Genomic DNA, 18,796 nt, shown 5'->3' with positions numbered 1-18,796 from the left:
CAACTTCCATAATAGTAGGCATTAGAAAAACATTAGTTCTCATAGAGATTTAATTCCTATAATCTCTCCTATTACTATTACTTATGGGTGTTCACTTACGTGATAATTAGGTGAGATGCAGGGTTCAATATAATGTAGAAGGAAATCAATTTTATTCTTACATTTTCTGCACTATTCTTTTGGCTCAGATATTTAGATACGTGATAAAAGAAAACCTGTTCCTTATACATAATTAGTAAAAAAAGACAATATTTTGCTGCTAAGTACTTGGCTACGGGGAAATGAATCTGTTAAATTTAGAAAGTCTTTGAGAGTTTATTATAAAGTATTATAAGACAATATCAAATATCATTACAGGGAATAATCTGAAGTAAAATCTATCAATTAATATGATCATGGAAATAAATCACTTCACTAGGCCTTTTATGAGAGAATACTTACTGTGTGCCTTAAAAAAAAAATCTCATGCTAATTTCTTCAGGAGATAAAATTTAGTAAGAAGTGTGTCCTTTCTTCTACTGTGTACGTTGGAGAAGACATAAGGTAAGGGCACATAATTTTATATTATGCAGATCATTTTTAAGACCAAGTTCAAGGTTAGGTCTAGAGTTTGGGGGCCCTAAGCTTATATGACTTGGTTGACTGTCTTTCAGAAAAAAAAAATTAGAACTGTAAGTTTACTCTTAGTGTCAACAATTAACTAGTCACTCAGAATTAAAAAATCATAAGTTATACATTTTTGGAAAGCTGACAGACCCATAAAAATTGAAAAAAATATATAATAATTTATTAGCTCCTTGCCATGCCTGTAAAGTAACTTCTTTCTTTTTCCATTATATTATTTCATTGCTGCTTCATATGGCAGTTTTGTAGTACCATTTCCCATATGGAGAACAGAAAAATAGTTTAGTCATTTCGTTGCAATGTTGGTGAAAGTTTGCATTTTTTTAAATTTGAGAGTTCAGAAACTTTTATTTAGCTTTATGACTTTTTTATTGGTAATGTGATAATTTCTGTGATGTATAGCTGTGAGACTTCAGGGCATTCCAGTTTTCTTGCACAGTGACAGGTCTTAATACTCTCTTAATTTCCAATAACCATCAATCAGTTTGTCACTTGCATCCACATTGAAAGGGCTGGATGAGTTGGTAAAATGAGTGGCAGGAGTAGACCTAGAAATTGTTGTATCAGCCAGCCAACAATAATTGAACTGTGAACTACAATAATATATCCCATCACATCAAAACTAGATGTATCCCAATTAAACTTCCCTAATCGGATCCCCAAAATTGCCTCTAACCCCTCTCACATGACTCTGTCTGAAGGGAAGTCTGAGTGATGTTAAAGCGATCAGGAGTGAAATATTGGGTTGGCCAAAAAGTCTGCTACATTTTTTTGTAATAAAATGTAAAGGCGCATTTTTCATTTTCACCAATAACTTTATCGATTTGGATATTTTGAGTGTGTCAGCTGTCTCCCACTATCGGTTTCTAGTGGGTAGAGGCCAGAGCTGCTGCTAAACATCTGCCAATGCATAAGACAGCCTCACAGCAAAGAATTATTTGTCCAGAATGTCAATAGTCCCAGGAAACTTCACAAACCATTTTTGACACGTTAGATCAGTTGCAGCACGTTCTCCATACACAGTACAAATCCTATTTTGTGTTTCAGTTGTGTTTTTACCTTTCTTGAAATAGTAAAGCATAATATGCCAAAAATGTTGTGTATTTTCTTCCATCTTCACTATTAAAATGGCTGCACAAAAATTCACCAATTTTGATAAGTTTTTAAAAAATGCTTGCTGATATGACAGTTGTCACAATACAATTTAATACAATTGTTTCGAAGGAAGTTCAAAACAACTAAACACTACTGGAGCCATAGTATGGAAAAAACTACTAAATGAACATTTCGGGCAAGCCAGTAATATCACAAATTGTTCCAAGGTAACCGGCCATGCCAATGGGACATGTGGGCTCCAAGCAAGTGAAGGATCCAGAAGCTAAAGCTTTTTCAAGGTCAATGCAAATCTGCTTCTAGCCAGGAGAGAGGTTCAACAGTGATAGGGAGTTAAAAAACTTTGGAATCTATGCTTGATCAGAGATCAGAAAACTCCCACCCAGGCAGTGGCATTTGACGTGGGTTTGAAGGGTCAAGAAGCAGGTATTTCTGTGAAATTATTTCAGAAGAATGAAATAGTTTTAATAAATAAACATGTCACTGTGCCTAAAGGTCAGTTGGGGACATTAGTAACACAGATTCCCAGGGCTTATTCTGACATTGTAATTCAGGTGTGGACAGGGAATCAGCATAGGCATTTTTTAACAGGCAAAAAGAGGTGATTTCCCTTCCTCCCCCAGCAGGCTGTGGTTTATCTTTTGGAGTACACTGTTATGTAATCATAATGTTTTCAGAAAAAATCTTTGCGCCTGACGTGTATGGGCAGTGAGAGTTGAGCTCATGTCAGGTAAATCGGCGAGGTCATTCTTTCAACAGAGCTTTTACTAAATCATTCATAGTAGGGAGCCATTGAAGATTCGTGAGCAGGATCACGGCCTGATTGCAGCTGTGCTTTCACTGAGCAGCACTGCCAGTTGAATGGACAGGGTGAGTTTGGAAGATCAGAAGTGAGAAGTCTATTTTAAGAAAACTAATTAAGAGAGAAGCAAGCTCTGAGAAAGATATGATAATATAAAAGAAACGGATGAAAGAGATATTTGAAAAAAGAAAAAAATAGAAGAATTTCATAGAAGTGGGAACAGCCAAGAATGTCATGCTCCAGGGGGTATAAGAAATGCGAAGATAATAAAATAGTTCTTGTATGTGGCATATCCAGGGCATTTGGTATTGACTGAAATATCTCTGCTTATTCATCATTTAACTCTTTCAAAGATTTTTAATCCTCATTATGTTTTTGTGTGCACATGGTCATATTTATATTATTGTTGCTAAAATGCAAAGTTGAGAGGTTCTGTACCGGAATAGATAAAACAAGGCACACTATTTCCGGAAAATGCTTTTTACAATTTGGGGCATGAAGGGTCACTGTGCGCTTAAAGCAAATTATGTTGTTGAGTGTTTTGCTACTTCAATCCAAAATTACAATAAATTCTGGCCAAAAAAGGCACATCAGCCTTTCTGCCGTCAAGGTATATATTCCACTCATACTTAGAAATAAATTTTTCTACAGAGGTAGGGGAGAAAAGCAGAGATTGATTTTGTAGATGATTCAGGGTTTGAGAAAAATGAACACAGGTGGAACCTCTTTATGTAGAAAACCTTTCACGTGTTTTTGGATAACTGTTGAGTACTTTCTTACCTAGGTTGGATTTATCGCTTGATAAATATGTTCTCATCTTTCTTCTTTTTTTCCCCTTAGCTATTAATCATTTAATTTTATTCTCATTACATGCTTATAATTAATCTAATTTTAATTACCTTTCCAAGTTATGCTTAAGAATCTTGAATAGATTCATATTGTCCTATGTGTTAGTATGTGACATTATTTTGCTCTTAAAAAAAAACTTACTGGAAAGATTGATTAAGATATTAGGAGGAAAAATCTAACAGGAAAAATTAGAGAGAAAACTAATAATATCATATATGAAGATCAGCTTGAAAAGCCAGTATAGACCTGGCAAGTTCATGGTCTTGAATAATGTTACCATCTTCATGGTTAAGAAAAGCAATGAGCATATTCAGGCGTTAAGTTTATTTTTATCGAGGATGACTGTTGGTTGTTTCAATAAGATCCTTTTTCTTCCTAATAACACTTAGTGCTTATGAAGAAATAAAAAAATACATTTAAATTTCTGGCAGTGTTTAAAGTTGATAGAAGGTATATAATCTTTGTAGATATTTTTCCATTGGCTTATATTTGTAGATTATAACAATTAAATAATTCCTCAATAAAGTATAGGTAGGTGACTGATTTGTTTGTCTTTCTTTTTCCTGAATTTTAGCCTTAGTCAAAATAATGTTCCTATATAAAAGGTATATGCTTGAATCTTGTGAAATCACTGTTAACTCAATAAATTTCATTTGAGGCATAATCCTTGGTTAGAGTTGTAATATTAGAAAATTGCCTCCGACAGGTCATGCCTTCTGTTTTCTCGCAGTCTAGTAGGGGAGAAAGATGAACCAAGCAGCTATGAACTGTGTGAAATGTGCAGCCATTGGATTACTGAAAAGGGTCAGAGTAGTATGGATTACGGAGTAGTTGACTTGGTGATGTCTGAATCAGGGTGACCAACCATGTTGGTTTGCTTGGGACCGTGGAGATTCCTGGGGTGCAGTACTTTTGATGCTAGAAAGTAAAATGTCCTCCCAAGGGGGACATTTGACAGTGTTTCCTTATCACAACTCGGGCGGGGAAAGGATGTTTACTGGTCTCTAAATCAGAGAGGCCAGGGATACTGCTGAACCTTCTACAATGCATAGGAAGGCCCCCATGAAAAGAATAATCGGACCCATCCCTGGATGGTGTGGTTTGGTGGATTGAGCACTGGCCTGCAAACCAAAGGGTTGCCGCTTCGATTCCCAGTCAGGCACATGCCTGGCTTGTGGGCCAGGTCTGCAGTAGGGGACGCATGAGAGGCAACCACACATTGATGTGTCTTTCCCTCTCTTTCTCCTTCTCTCCCCTCCATCTATCTAAAAATAGATAAATAAAATCTTTTAAAAAATCAAAAAGAATAATCAGACCCAAGACTCATTTGTGAGACTGACACATTCCCCTGTTCTCAGGGGAAGGGGCTGCTAAAGGTTAAAGAGGGAGAGAAGGCGATGCTGATTATGTATAGAGGTGGGACAGTTGCTGCAGCAAGGTGCCCAGGAAGCTGAGCAGGGGATCAGGAACACAAAGTGAAGCAACTGGGGTGGAACAGGAGAAACTCAAGGGAAGAATGGTTTCTAAATTAGAAGTTCCTGCTCAGTGAAAAGGATGGAGCTGCCATCAAGTCCATGCTTCATGGCACTACGTTTCTTCGATGAAGTAGGAGGCAAGAGCATCAATCTCTTGGAGGTGAGAGGTCACTGCAGGGCAGAATCTGCAAAGTGGTAGAAGATGGGAGGATGATTGATAGGTGACATCAGGGTCCTGGTGAAGCTGTAGGTCATGAATTTGCAATGGCAATAGTGCTTACAGAACTGTGATTTCAAAGGCAAGGCTCAAAAATTCAGCATGGGGAGTGAGGACGGTGCACTACAGACCTGACTTAAGGCAAATGTGGTATGTGGGAATGTACACGAGTGTACTGGGCACCGGCGGGAGCAGTTTGACCAGAGAGCCCTGGGCTAGGTAGTGGAAGAAAGACAGCCTTTCTGCTGGCCCTTTAAAAAATAATAATATTCCCAAATGCTTTTCATTTAGTTTTGCTTTGCAGATTCTAAGCACTGGTTTTGTCTGTCTGGATGGTTTTTGTTCCCCCTTCGAAAGACAGTCTGGCAACTCCAAAGACCATTTACTTAGGTGAATAAAAGTAACTACTACATATTTAATTATTAATTGCAGCCCATCCCTTTAGATTCCTCTTTTGTCTTTTCCCCCTGAGACAACAACCCTGAAGGGAGATCTACTTTCATAGCATTTTTTTCGATTCACATCTAAAAGCAGCTTTGACTTTCACTAGTTTATCAAAGACCTCCAACTGTAAATTTGACAAAGATGCTCCAGAGAGCTTTAAAAGGTTTCCTTTGATTAAATTAGTGACTATAACTAGGTTATATAATGATTCAGGGGAAGAGGTAGCATGTATCATTAGGTTTTTGGCCTTCTGGAGGTTTTATCTTTTCATTTGCTACTGAGTATAAAGGCTTAACCCAGGGTAATCTACAGGCACTTTTTCTAATTCTGGAACATTAAGTTCATCCAGATTCTCAATATGCGGCCTGGCATATATTCACAAATGTTCCTGTTACACAAATACAAGGGAATGATTTTCTTCCTTTCAAAACAATCCGTGGCCACTGACAAAAACACTTTGAGGCATGTGTCCGAAACGCGAAGTGCTTCAGGTTACATGTTGATATTTTAGAATGGTGCCAAAGCTGGTGTTATTGCACAATTGGAATTGTTAATACCTAACACAGCGTTTTTAAGCATCTAAAGCTAGGTCCAACCTTGCAGGAGGTCCTAAAACAGTGTCGTTTCATTGTGTTCAGCACAACATGGCCAGTACAGCCCTGTTGGTTGAGAGGAGAGGCTGCAGCCTGCCTCAGTCTGGCAAGAGGCCTTGGGTATCTCCACATGTGCTCTAAGGATAGCAGGGGGCCGGGCCCGTCAGCTGTCAGCCACAGCTCCTGTTTATGCTCTGAACAATAGCCGTGTTCCGGGGCAGTGATTATTGGTTGATTTTCCTTCTAAAATAAGTGTCCTAATAATTTGCCACAAAACTGACTTAAACTGCTATGATGTTGCCTGTTAACAGTTAAATTGAGGGAAAAAAGAAAGCAAGAAATGCTTCAGTTTATTTCAGCATGCAGTTTATATTGGTAAATAATATAATTAAAATCTCGTTTGCTGGTTCTTCTAAAAGGTTATTTCCATGTGGGGAAAGTTTTTTTTTTTTTTTTTTTCTCTTAATACTGCGAGCTGTAAACTAGAGAATGAGAGGGAAAAGTTGGTAGGTAAATGAAGGTCTTCACTGTCTGTGTGGTTTTGGATGAATCCCACATTCCTAGGGCTCCAATAATGTGTTTCTCTAGAAAAGTGTCTTTAATCTGCACTAAGGAGAATGGCACCAGGGTCTGCACTGCCCAAGGATACAGATTTGGGACTTGCTATTTAAAAATGAATCAAACTGAAAAAGTCTCTCCAGAGCATTTCAGTAGTGTTGCCTTGTGACTGTCGGTCCAGGCGTTAACCAGATTCCCTTACAGAAGAGGGGAGATGGATGTTTCTGTAGATAAATCTGATGCTATTTGGAAAATGGGAGCAAAAGGACTGTCCCGAGTAACGTGTGTCAATGAGGATGGAAGAAAAGTCCCTTCCCCTTTCTCTTGTTGGCTTTCTAAATTTGTAGTTGTGTATATTGTGTCAGGTTACAAAAGGCAAGAATGTCACATTTCTTCCTCAGATTTAAGATGCTGTCATAGAAATGCTGATAGGTTTATTTTATGGAGATGTAGCCTAAAAGAAAAGAAAAAGTGTGCATTACATTATTGCATTATACTCTGTTCCATCTAGGGCTCATTTTATTAAAGATTCTTAAAGGCTTATTTTCATCTGCAAACCAAGGAATTATACCCTGCTCTCTCTGTGCCAGGATCCAATTAATGTCAACTTGAGTTTTCCGTGTGGACAGGGCCAGTGAATGGCCCTGGGTGATTGTCTATTATTATCATTGCTTGCTCGTACATGACTTCACAACCCTAGCATAGAACCAGTTGTCATGCTTTCCATCTTGTGTGCCCCCAAATAGCTTACTGGGTAGAATTTGAGAATGGGCGGGTGTCGGGCCGCTCCTCGAGAATGCAGAGATCAATCATGGTTAGCAAGAGTAAACTCAAGGAGAGCGCGCAGCTTATGGAACCCTTTCACCATATCCGGCTCGCGTGTCTGAAGGGAGATGGTTTCTCTGGACTTTAGTACAGAATTTTGATTTTATTTTATGAAGGATGCATTTAATATGTAAAATACATGTCATTCTTTTGCTTGCTACCTATATTCAGTTGGAGGAATACCAGAAAATGAATATTTTAAATATCCTACAATTTGGGATGGGGCTAATAGTTACCTAATATTAAATGAAACTATTTAGAATCCTGCAACCCATTGCCAAATGCTCTTTGCTTAGAGCTTTGGATATACAGATAAGTGAATTTTAAAAATAAAATATAAATTTAGTGGAAAATTTCTGGGAGGACATAGATACATATCTAAAATAACCATATGACCAAAATAATTGTGCTTTCTTTAGTAGGCATTGAATGCCTATAATATACTAGGTATTTATACAGAACAAAACTATGAATGAGCCTTTTACACTTAGAGTATTATGATCTCTAGCAGAGTATTGGTCCAGATGGGAATAATGCTGGCTGTCTTCCAAATACAGTTTTAATTAATCATTTCATTCTGAAACAAAACTGGTATATAGACAAGTATATTTTTAAAAATTATTTTGCATTTATCTTTCCCATTATTTATCCATATGTATCTGCATACTTACTAACATGGTAATACCCCTTAAAATAAAACACTGAGTACCAAGGAAATACATATATTTTTAATCCTTACCCAAGGATATATTTAGAGAGAGGAACGGGGAGAAAGGGAGGGGGTAGGAAGAGGGGTGAGAAAGAGTGAGAGAGAAATACCGAGGTGAGAGAAACATGGATTGGTTGCCTCCTGTACACACCCCCACCAGAAATCAAACCTGAACCCAGGTATGTGCGAACCTGCCACCATGTGGTGTATGGGACGGCACTCCAACCGACTGAGCCACCCAGCCAGGGCCGAGGAATGATAAAATTTTCAAGTGTTTCATCACTGAAAACACTTAAAAATCATAACATTACTTATTTTGAAGATAATTATGTACTTTAGGAAATACTACCATATTTTATTACAAAATTATCTATGTAATTTGTAATTAATATTGCCTTTGTAATAAAAACTCAGGCAGCTTATTTGCTACAGTATTCTATTCTAGATAAAACATTTTTGAGACATATCAAAACAGCATCCCTATAGAGATGCTATTTTGTCCATAAGCAAGGTGTTCTTATGATAATACTTTTATGTTTCTCCAGTAAACATATTTGAATGTTATTTTATAATCTGTTTGACAACTCACTGAAAGTGTGCAAGAGTGCATGCCCGTATAGCCCTTCCATATTATAATGACTTGGGAATATGTTAGCCAGCTTACTAATTTACCAGCGTGGAACTGATAGATGAGAGGCTGTGGTCAATTATTCCTGGAACAACTGTTATAGCATAAACAACAAAATACAATAAAAAATGGATCTATCTTACAAGAAATGATCTGGGCTTTTTCTAGTTGTGCCAGCACCTCACCTTGGTTGGAAGGCAGGAGCTAGAACAATTCATACCAGCTCATAGCCCTTTAGCACTTAGAGTCACATCTCTAGAACCTCTTTTTGGTTTGCTGCTGGTGTTTAAAGTGAAGCCAGCGGAGTATATCTCTCTAGTTTCTCTTAAAAAAATAATAAGACAAAATTCACATAGTTGATATATTGAAAAAAATTTAAAGTAATAGGATCTATGCTCTGGAGATTGGTAACATAATATTGGGGGAAAATGGAGAAAAATGACAAAAATGTCATTTTTTTTTGCCACTTCAATTATATCTGCTCTTATATTCCTTTTCAAATAAACCAATTACCTTTCCTATGTGATCCAATTTGCAGGTACATGATAAGCAGCAGGTTAGAATGAAGAATAAATTATGACTTCTAATGATGATCAGCACATCTGATGTGATAAATTATTATTAATGAGTAAATTAGCAGTGAGTATGATGTAAATGAATGTGCTTTGAAAACTAACTCTACAAAAAGATGCTAATGGGTGGTAGATAAGAGTTCCTTCTCCCCTCCCCTCCATCCCTTCCCCTCTCCTCCCCTTCCTCCCTCCCTCCCTCCCTCCCTCCCTCCCTCCCTCCCTCCCTTCTTCCCTTCCTTCCTTCCTTCCTTCCTTCCTTCTCTTTCCCGTCAAATATAGTGTCTGTGTTAAATAGCCCTGTGAGTATATTACCATTTAGAGGGAACATGAAAAAAGCCAATAAATACTATGCCATTTGCATGCATCTTTACTGAATAAGCCTGGGAGAAGGCATGACTTTTCATCTGTTTCAATGTAAGAGCTTTTATCACTCTATTGAATGAAAACAGATGCACGGTCTTTGTATTTTGAATGCAAAAGTAGGTAGTAAGCAAATCAGAGGCCTAAAGTGAAAAATATTGAGTTAATATCTAAGTGGTGCTGCTGATACCATGTTTTCATTAAGGATGAATGACTCTGGCATAAGGAATGGTAAGAATGGCTTCAGAGATTGTTTCTAAGAGTGATTCAAGACCCCTGGCATGTCCTTTTGAAATTTGTGTCACTAAACCAGTGGTTACTATGAGTGTCTTACACCAGAACAGATGACTGGTCTTACTAAGCATGTCAGTAGTTCAGAGAAGTGTTATATCCCAGACACAGTGAAGGTAGGGGATTGCTTGCTTTGGTCAGAGTGTCCCTGGCTGTCTGTTACAGGGAAAGTCAGTGTGCTGAGACCATTGCAGCTTTTACTGCTGTAAGACAAGTGTTTATGACCCAGGTATTAATGTATCTTGAAATAGGGTAAATTAGAAATTTATTTAACTACTATAAACTGACTGATTCATATGAAATTTCACCTTTACAAGATTTTTGAAAACCAACTTGAAAGACTAAAATGAACTTGAATGTTTTGACCTAAATAGAAAATTAATTTCTATAACATTTAAGTACTATCTTCAAAAGTTTCATCTTATAAATGTTTTCTTTTTTTCCCTCTGTCTTCGTTGGTCTATTGATATGCACCACTAAGTGTTTTCCCTTCCACTCTGTTGTCACAAGGGAAATGGAAAAGTCAGGATTTGTGAAGTATTTGAAGAGGAATTATTTTGGGGGGGTTGGATTTTCCATTTTCTTCCTGAGAACTGATCACCCTCTTACCTCTACTTTTCATCCCTTCTATTTAGCTAAAAAGGATACAAATTTGTCTAGTGAAATAGTGATAATTTTTAGTATCATCAATGGTCTAGGTAGTTGGACACTCTGATATATACTTCTGCTATGAATCCATTAGTTATTTTTAGCATATTTTTAAAAATTACTAAAAAGCCTCTAAAAAGTATAGCTTTTATCTAGTAATTATACATATAGGAATAAATCATACATATTGAAATTTGACATGTAGCAATTAATCACATACAGGGTGGGCAAAAGGAAGTTTACAGTTTAGAGTACATACAGCAGAGTTTATTCTTATATTAGTATTTATGAATTATTGTGTTATTTATGCGTTACAACTATAAACTTGCTTTTGCCCACCCCTGAATATAGATCATAAATTTATGCAAGGGTGTAATTACTATAAGAATAACCACTGAAACATTGTATAATACTGGGAAGTTGGAAACAACCTAAGTGTTTAACAGTAAATTAAAATATATCTACATGCTTAATAATATAAAATTATGTTCAATTTAAATATCTATTGACAGAAATATACACAAAATATATTTTAACTAAAAAGTAGGCTATAAAATATAATCTTTTTGCAGAAAGTATATGTTGAAAGAGCATGAAAGCATTCTTAAAAGTTATTTGTCCAGGTGCTCGCCAATAGAATATTTGAAAATATATTCTTTTAATTTATTTATATTTTCTAATTTATACCATCAGAAAAATAAATTCTTCTTAAGAATAAGAAGCACAGCAAGAACAGAGTGGAGGAGAGCTCTGTGATAACAATGAGGTGAAACGTTATTCATAAAAGAGATGAAACCCATTGTACTACATTATACTTATTCTGAATGCAGTTGTACAATAAATAGATGCATGAATCTGTGATTTGGCTATGCTACATTTCCCCGATTTTAGGCCTGGTATGGATCCATTAATCTCTCACTATATCATGTCAGTGTTTTGCAGTATCAATGTGTGTTACATGAAGTTTGAATTCTACAGCTAATTTTCAAGCTATAAGCAAATGTAATTCAAATATAGACATTGTAATCATGTTTACAACATTATTGTTTATCCAAAATACTCAAATGTGTCTAGTTAAGGATTAAAGGGTATAGTGCCTTGGAGAGCTTTTTATCGAGTCCATGTGTGCATTGAACACTTACTATGTGCTGGGTGTGTTTAGAAGACACAGGACTTCAGTCAGGACCAGGTCATAGATTCTTTTTTTAAAGTTCTATTAATGTGGAGGAAGAGAAATATCTGTGCATAAAAGAGCTATAGTAAAATATAATATGTTCTAACTCAAGAGAAATATAGCAAGTGCAATAAGAGAGTTAAAAGGACAGTAGATTTTATCAAGATGGGAGGATCAAAGAAAACTTCAAGGTTTTTAATTTGGGTGAAAATGGATAAATTGTATAAATCCAAAGTGGGGGGAGAAGGCATTTTGTATAAGCGATTGGCATGTACAAAGGCATCCTGGCAGGGAATTTTAGGTTCTTAATGGGCAATAGTAGAAACACATTTTGAAAAAGAAGTTGGCCGCAGTCCTGAAAGATCTGAAAGGCCAAACTCAGTTTCTGGTTTTATTTGTCAGCAGTGAACTATTAAAGCTTACTTGTTTTTGCTTTTGTTTTGAGTAGAAGTGAGCTTTAATCATATATGTATTTTTTAAAAAAACACCTCAAAGAACAAGATAGAAGGGAAGAGATCAATGGTAGTGTACAAAATCGACTGTAGTGATAAAAACCTGAAGTAGGGGAGAGTGGCTGGAAAGGTACAGATTTCATGATATCAGTCAGTGATTCTCAATCCTGGATGAACATTGTAACATTTTCTAAGTTAATTGTGTAGCCCCACCCACTGATTTTCTGTTTTAATTGGTCTAGGGTAGGGTCTGAACACCTATAGTTTGCCTGTGTGTATGTGTTTTCAGTTTCCCAAGTGATTTGAATGGTTAGGTTAAACAGAGACTCACAGCTATTGTTAATGAATATGAAAAAAAGAGAAATGAGACATCATAAAAGGAGATCTTCGGGATTTAATAATTTTAATAATTTTCTTTCTGTCAGTGTACATGTTGATCCTTTGTTAATTTAAATTTTGATAGGTATACTCCTCTATGTATTTAATAGAAGAATGTTTTAGTAGGCATTTTCAAAGGATTGAGAGTTGAAGCCTTAATAAAATTAATTGTGTAGACATGCATAGAATGTCATTGAAATGCCTTGAAAAGGAAGAGAGGAAATTAATGTCAATAACTTTAATGGGGTATTTGTCTTCTTCCATCATGAACAAATTGAAAGTGTATGTAAAATAATACAAAAGTATTCTACTTTACTAAACTTGGAGCTTATGTAATTTGTTTATAAACTTTGTGGCATTGATTTTTATTGACCAGGCATCATAGCTGATTTATTCCAAGTTTTTATTGGCTCTTGGGAATTAGAAAAGAACCCCCATAGGCTGCACATTCTGGTGAACTTTCTTAACTAGTGGAAAATGAGTGCTGTGATACTGTAAAAAGTACTTAACTAAACTCTTGAACAAAGTTAGTGTATTTTATAGTTAATTAAAACATTTGAAAATATGCATTAGATTGAGTTATACCATATTGTATGTGAGCATCCTTATAACTTTCCATCTTCTCATCTGGCATGGCAACAATATCAGGGCTTCGCAATTAGACCGAAAGTCCGTGACTCGTTCTTAGCGTCAATGGCCCTTCATTTGTTTTTTTTCTCCTTTTCTCCCTCTTTCCTACTTTACTTACAAATTTATGTAGTAGTACTATAAAGTTTTCTGTAATTCTACAAAATAGGAATAATGATACAGTCTTGCAGGACTATGGAAAACGTCACATATAAGATATCTAAAACTTCGGTCCAGTGCATGAAATTCACTAAAGAGAAATTATGTTTGAATCCCATTTTAAAATATGATGCTCCCCTAAACCAAATTTTAAGGCTAATGGATTGTTTGGAGGGTTGTAGGAAAAAGAAAATACCAGAAATAACTAAAAAAAAAAAAGTCTGACTTTGAAGGTGTATCCTGACTGTGGGTATCTGAGGTGGCCCTATTCAGATCCCATGTGATAGGATAGGTGCCCCCACAATCCCCAGTTTGCATCGAACATCTGCCATGGACACCGGTCCTGCCCGAGGTCTGTGCCATGATTCTGGCCCTCATTACAGTTACACATCTGCACACCTCCCTCTTCTGTCATGTGCCACTATCTCAGGCACACTTTCCTCCCTACCCTCCTGCTCAGTCATCAAAGGAATCGTAACAGAAAATCCATCAGCCACAAACACTCTGGCCACGTCTGCATTTGGGGCAGTGGTGACAGGGTGCGCTGATCTTCTCCCCCTAAACCCTGAGACAGGGCTACTGCCCTCGGAGCCACCCCGCCTCGCTTCCTGTGCTCTACATTTCTCACGCAACGCCAGAAGCCCTGCTTCCGACCTTCCCTTCACCTTCGTACTTTCGGAGGAAGAGAGAACAGAAAGTGGGCTCAGTTGACAGTGCCATCAATTCTAGACACCTTTTAGGGAGGAGGCAGGTGCCTGAAGCCAGGACTACCAATGTATTCTTACTGAACATTGCCTCACCCTTTCACTTAGCATCACTAATAGCCCTACCGACCTTCCCCTTTCCAGATTTTAAGTACATTATTATGACAAATATCCCTTTAAAAACAAAACTTTCTATTTAAGGTAATGTTAATCAGCTGAAAGAAACAAAGCCAATTAGTTACATGCTGTTAGTTTTGTTCCCCATGCAACAGATTTCCTTGATGACTGCCGAAGCAGCTTGTTCATTAGAATCAAATTAGACAAACGGCACCGTCATTTCTCCTCTTCACTATTGTAGCATGTAGGCCTTTCTGTGAGTCTGTTGTGATTCTCAGTTGTTCAGTTAAGTTACTGCAAACCTGAATTGTCCGATTAACGTTTAAGAATTTCTCTTAAGTTTTTTTTTTTTTTTGCATGGATGTTACTAGTAGATTTCAGTGGTTCTCCCCCATTAATGCCTAGCGCTATAAAGGGAGGATTTCATCCTCCATAGAGCAATCTGTTAAGGACAGTCAAAGGCAGTTTGCTAGTCTTGGTTGGTTCTGTCCCCTGAATTTAATACCCAACAGTGCTCGTTGGGCTTATCACCTTGTCTTCGGAGAGTCTAGCAACGTAAACCTGATATGACATCAAAATATTACCATTATTAGAAGCCAAGTGACTGCATTTGTTACACGTTAAGAAACAACCTAGCCTCGTAGAAGTAAAAATCAACCAGCAGTGTGTGGCTCCTCTTGATCTGTGTAGGAAATAATAACCTACCAGATTCCTGGGGTTCCTGCCTGCTCTGTGAGTGCATCCTGAGAATGCAGCCTTTGGAAACAGCAAGTGAGCGTGGCAGACACGTTCTAGAATATCAGCCGTGCCTCTTTTCTGACTCATATACATGTTTAGCGTCTCTGTTTTCCATTTAGAAAATAGACTTTCTGGGTCTAACAGTAATTTGACCTCTGCAGTGCCTGGCATTAGTTTAATAAAAGGTCATACTCCTCACCTGTCAAAACCAGCTTGAGTAGAAATACATTTTGCAAAGCACAGTGCTGGCAGCTTTAGGTGGACAGAAATAGCAGCTACAGTAATGGAAGGGCCCCTAAATACTGGTGACTGTAATGTTTTAATGACTTTTCCCCAATCTTGATACTCTTACTCCTTTTTTCCTTAGACCAAGGGCAATCTTGATGGTTGTATCTTAGGAGATAGACCTGGGTATTTTCATTATTTAGACCCGAGGCTATCCTTTTGTATGACTTTTTAGTAGAAGTTTTTGCTTTATGTTTTTACTTGGATTATCTTCCTTTTCTTCCCATCTTCAGAGCATGACTTAAATTTGGGCAGTATCCATGAGAAAAGAAAGCAGAAGATTAATTTAGCTTTTTAAATAAAGCTGATATACAGAGAAGGGGAAATGGGTGCTGTGTATTGTTATTACCCCTCTGAGAATAAAGATTTTCACTCGCCTCAAGCATTTGGTACAGGTTTTAAGTTTAGTCTTCTCTCGCTTATCTTTCCTTTGGCTGGCTGCCTCACCAGCACTGGCAGCATCAGTCTTAGAGTTTCACCTGCCAAGGTGATTATTTATGCAACAGACATGCTTACTGAAAAGATTTTACTCTATTTTCTAGAATCTTAAATTTGTTTCATAGAATGATGACTTTTTTTGTGGTTTGGATTTTGTGCACAAATGAAGAAATATTAACATCAGATCTGTAAGGAAGTTATCATTTTTTTTGTATGTAAAGGCTAATGTCTTTCATATTAAAAATAAATAAATAAATAAAAACTCTGTACAAGCACTTATTGTGCCTTTTTTTATACTCATCAGAGGACTTTTTTTAAAAAAAAATTTATTGTTAGTCTACTGCAGTTGTCTCAGTTTTCCCCCTTTGGCCTCCTCTGCTGAACCCACCCTCTGCTTCCACAGTTAATCCCCACGCTGTTGTCTATGTCTATGGGCCACTGATTCTTTTCATTGCTTTTAGAGCGAGAGCAAGGAAGAGAAAGAGAGAGAGAGAGAAACATTGATCGGTTGCCTTCTCCTATGTGCCCAGCAGGGGACTGAACCCGAAACCTGAGTATGGACCCTAACTGGCAATCGAACCCGTGACTGTTAGGTCTGCGGGATGAAGCTCCAACCAACTGAGCCACACTTGCCAGGGCCTTGTGCCTTTTTAATGTAGTGTGATCATTTTCCTTTTCAAAGTATAAATTCAAGGACCCTTTTTAGGATGCTGTTTTGAAGAATACTAAGTCAATATAGTAGTGGTAGTTAGTAGGATTTAGGAAAACAGTCACAAATCTGAAATAGATTCTGATTATTTTAATAAACTTTACACAGTTCGGTAGGTTAATGCCATTACTTGACTTCATCGATGCCTTACAGTAGCATCGAATGGTCATGGCTTTTGCAGATATTATGCTTGTCAATATTAGCATGAAAATTTTAAGCTATGACCTGAAAATGAGAATAGATAAGAAACACACTTGAACAGTGAAATGATGGTTATATCCCCTCCCCAAGTATGTGGGCATTTGGCTTTTCTGCTTTCCACTTAGAAATAAGATTTCTGTGTTTAATAATAATTTACCCTTTTAGTATCCCTACCATTCAGGAAGATCTTGCTCCAGTAGCGATGGCCTATTCTCAGATTATCAGAATCCCCAAATGTCCTTCATTCTTTGTGGTGAGAAATGAGACCCCAGACCTTAAAAAAAAAGGAAGAAAAAGAAAGAAAACCTTAGTACACTGAAAAGGGCAGCCCGTGTGCTACTATTTAATTTTATTATTTAATTTATTCTATTACTTAATTTCTGATTAGTACATAGTCATTTTTGTATGATTCACTCCATTCATATATTCTTGCAAGAAATTTTAAAGCAACTTAAACAGGAAAGCGAATTGTTAAAATTTATATTTTTCTGGACTGATTTTTTTAAAGTTATGGGCTTTGAGAAGGAAGGTACTTAAAAATGACAGTATTGTAGCATTTAATTTAATCATTTTTCAGGGCAATTCCCTAAGAATTTTAGTTTAGTTTCAATTCTCTAAGAATTTTAGTGTCGTTTTCCATATTTGATGCCAACAAGTATGTGATTATTATCAATTTCCATTGTTTGCAACAGCAAAATGATAAAAATTTCTAACCCCTTTTTTGTTTGTTTTTAGAAAAGTGACATCAATGTACAGTGTTTTTGTTTTTGTTTTTTTCCTCTCTCACTGTTAGTCAATTTCAGATCATTTCAAATACTTTCCACAGTTCTGGCAGTCATCTAGTTTGTACTGCTAGCTGGAGATGTTGTAGGATGTGATGCCTAGCGGAGTTGTTAGAGCCCGCCTTCTCTCCCAATGTTTCTGAACAAACAGGGACCTGTGTTGCCACCAGTTTCATTATCAATATGGTGGATTTGCTGATGAGGGGAAGACTCATTTCTCAGCAACGGCGTTGTACAAATGCCTCTCAACCTCTTCTCTCCTTTCCTTCCCTCATCGTGGAAATACCACGCTAAGCTAGGAAATGGTAAATACGAAGGGATCACTGTGAAATCGTTTATTTCCACACATCATATTTTTACAGTAAAGAAACAGGAAATTTAGGCAAAAATCCCTCCCCCTCCCAAGGTGATACATACAGTGGTGGAGCTGAGATGGGAATCTTGCTTCCCAAGAAAACCAAGAGGAGAGTTGGAGCCCGCTGCCAGGCCAGAGGCAGGCGGGGAAAATAGTGGCGATGAGCAAACAGCGATGAACCTTGTTACATGGTCCTTCATAGAATCTGAGAATTTCTTCCGAAATAAATATTAGCTGTAGTTACCTAAAACCGTTCTTCAATAACATGTAGTTGAAAAACAGTAGAAGAGAAGAGAAAATTCTACTAGGCATAAGGAAATTGAAAATAGGATGGAAAAGAGAAATGTTTTTGAGTTTAAAAAATGTCCAGCTCTAACAATTTTAAAAACACAAAGATGCAAGAAAAAGTATTTAACAAAAAAGAAAAATAATTAAAATATTTCTCAAACCACCATCAGTAGTGTTTTAGCATATTTGTTATATCTTTTTGGAGGGTTTATTTTTATTATTTTGTATCCCTCATATATATTTTTGTATAGTGCCCTTGTGGCTTAACATCGAATCATAAGTTTTGGTCATGTCACATCTAAACTTTTGAGATGTAACAGTTACTATTTGGTGTTTCATCATTATGTCATGGTTTATATCACCATCAATTCCTATAGTACTTGATATTTAGGATACTTACAGCTTTTGCTAAATGCATTACAGGATGATTTTCCTGGTGCAGAAATATTCAACTATTTTATATGACTCATATAAAAGAGTTCTAGAAACACAAAATGGATAATAAGTAGAATTTTCAGAGGATGATAAATGCTATGAACACTTAAAGGAGACAGAAGGCTTTGAAAAGACTCCCAATTCTAGACTTCCATGCTTAGGAATCTTGAACTCTACATCTTTCGTAACGGAAAATCTTTTTTCTTTGCTATGACTTCGGAGGCTTCTTGACTCCCTTTTAATGCA

At 36.8% G+C, this 18,796-nt stretch overlaps 1 protein-coding gene across 16 annotated transcripts in view; it reads left to right on the top strand.

The window, feature by feature from the left end:
* PTPRD (protein tyrosine phosphatase receptor type D) overlaps positions 1–18,796 on the top strand; it is a 512,308-nt gene that overhangs the window by 187,276 nt on the left and 306,236 nt on the right. The window lies entirely within an intron of this gene.

The sequence above is a fragment of the Pteronotus mesoamericanus genome, unplaced genomic scaffold (assembly GCF_021234165.1).
Source record: "Pteronotus mesoamericanus isolate MK-2021 breed Mesoamerican mustached bat unplaced genomic scaffold, CSHL_Meso_final contig_73, whole genome shotgun sequence".
NCBI classification, from domain to species: domain Eukaryota; kingdom Metazoa; phylum Chordata; class Mammalia; order Chiroptera; family Mormoopidae; genus Pteronotus; species Pteronotus mesoamericanus.
This window is presented reverse-complemented; position numbering and strand designations above follow the sequence as displayed.